Source organism: Mus pahari, chromosome 5, assembly GCF_900095145.1.
Source record: "Mus pahari chromosome 5, PAHARI_EIJ_v1.1, whole genome shotgun sequence".
Classification (NCBI taxonomy): Eukaryota; Metazoa; Chordata; class Mammalia; order Rodentia; family Muridae; genus Mus; species Mus pahari.
In genome coordinates, this window is record NC_034594.1 from 109654607 (window position 1) to 109657039 (window position 2433).

The window sequence follows — 2433 nt, forward strand, 5'->3', positions numbered from 1 at the left end:
AAATAAATAAATAAATAAATAAATAAATAAATAAAAAATATTCATAAGTAGACCCTTCAATTTTTAGCCTTTCCAATCTTATATGACATATGTATGCATACATAGCTTTATAAAGCTACTTCTGTAGCTATGTCTTCATATTTTTCTGTAGCATATTACATACATATCAGTGCCTCTTTCTTCAAAGTTTCCTCCTTGCTGGGGCGTGAACCCAGGCTCTCTCCTACATGGTTAAGCAGGTGCTTTAACACTAAGCCACCCTGCTAGCCTATTTGTTATTTTCTTTAAAATTTTATACAGTCACATCATCACACCCAAATTATTAAGATACTAGGTTAAATGTCTTATGAGTTCTCAGACTACAGTGTTAAATCACATTACCAAGATTTGGACATAAAAAGCTGGCAAGACGGCCCAGTCAGTAAAGGTACTTGCTCCCAAAACCGATGAACTGAGCTGGATCCCCAGAAACCACACAGTGGAAGTTACCTTCCAACTTCCACAAGCTGTAGCTCGTGACCAACCTGGTCACCAAAGCAAGTCCAAGCTGCAGGGGTTCCACAGTGAAACCCTGTCTCAAAACCAAAACACAACTCACCAAAAGCAAGCAAGCAAGCAAGCAAGCAAACAAACGTAGTCTTAAAACATCTTCTCATTACAATTGTATAATGGGAGACTATTTTTTTATTTCCATTTTACAAATTTTGTGTTTTAAGTGTCAAAATGAGTTTAATCTATCTAAACAGTCTTAAGTATACTTACAAAATTAGTACTTTACATATGGAAGTTAAACTTCTCTATGCAGTCCTAACCACCTCTTTTTTATTTTTAAAGATTTATTTATGTTTTTTGTATATATGAGTACATTGTCACTGTCTTTAGTCACACCAGAAGAGGGCAGATCCCATTACAGATGGTTGTGAGCCACCATGTGCTTGCTGGGAATTGAACTCGGGACCCTGGAAGATCAATCAGTGTTCTTAACTGCTGAGCCATCTCTCCAGCCCCCTCTAACCACCTCTTAATTGACAAGTATTTGCTGAATGCTGCTTACTGTCTCTCACAGGATACAAATGCTACAAACACACTGTTTAAACCTGCATCTTCCTTCTTTCCTGATGGGTATGGAAGCCCGGGCTTTGCCTGTACTGGGCAAATGTTCTAGCATCGAAGACACCTTCAGGCCCACGAGTCTCTCCTTCAGCATCGTAGTTAGAAATAGGCAATGAGGGGCTGGACTTGAACTTACAGAGATCCTCCTGCCTCTGCTTCCACAGTTCAGTGGCAGGCGTAGGGGTGTGTCACCTCACTCTACTCTTGTTTGTTTAATAGCCAAATAATGGTCCTAGCTGTAAAGCTCCGCAGTGACAAGTGAGACCATGGTTTATGGGCTTGGCTTTGTCATAGACTTACTTTTGGTTCAGAACTAACTTATTTCTTTTTCTTTTTAAATTTATTTTTGGATTAAATTATTTCATTTGTTTGTTTGTTTGTTTGTTTGAGTCAGGGTTTCTCAAAAAACCTGTCTCTGCTCTGGGATTAAAGGTGTGTGCCACCACCTGCCTTGCTGGATTTATTTAAGTTTCTATGTATTTCAAGCACACATGTGCCTGGTGCCTGAAGAGGCCAGAGGGTGAGGTATCCTGGAAATGGAGTTATGGGTAGCTGCAAGCCACCACATAGTCACTGCTTACTGCCTCTACCAATGTGTGTGTGTGTGTGTGTGTGTGTGTGTGTATAAAATCTTACAAGTAACTGAAAGTCACAATACTGACCACTACGCTTACTATTTATTGCCAAGTCTATAAGACTCTTGGCTTTAGTAATGGTAAAAATTTTGTACTCTTAGATCTTTACTTCCTGGTTTTGGGCCTTGGCTACTTCCTTATTGTTTCCTCCTCTCCTTCTATGGCTACTACGCCTGACTGCAGTAACCCCCCCACCCCCAATCACTACAGCAACTGGTACTTGATGTCTCAGCTTCTCACCATTTGAGCTGAGAAGCAGATCTGTTGCCCTTGTAATTAAAACAAGGTAAAAAAAAACAACAACAGAAAAGAGTTCAGAGATGATCAGAGCCAGGTGCCACCTTAGTGCTCAGAAGCAATGGCTCAGGGATTTAAGAGCTCAAGCATTGCTCTTGCAGAGGACCCAGGCTCAATTCCCAGCACTCACAGCACGTTCAGTTTCACAGGATCTGATGTCTTATGCTGGACTCCCCAGCACAGACAAAACACCCATACATAGGAAACAAATACACAAACAATAAAAAATAAGTCAGTGGCCGGGCATGGTGGCACACGCCTTTAATCCCAGCACTTGGGAGGCAGAGGCAGGTGGATTTCTGAGCTCGAGGCCAGCCTGGTCTACAGAGTAAGTTCCAAGACAGCCAGGGCTACACAGAGAAACCCTGTCTCAAAAAAACAGAAAACA

General features: G+C 41.3%; 1 protein-coding gene across 3 annotated transcripts in view; it reads right to left on the reverse strand.

Annotated features, from left to right (window-relative positions):
* Positions 1-2433, reverse strand: part of Ipo9 (importin 9) — a 51733-nt gene that overhangs the window by 12421 nt on the left and 36879 nt on the right. The gene's annotated exons all lie outside the window — the stretch shown is intronic.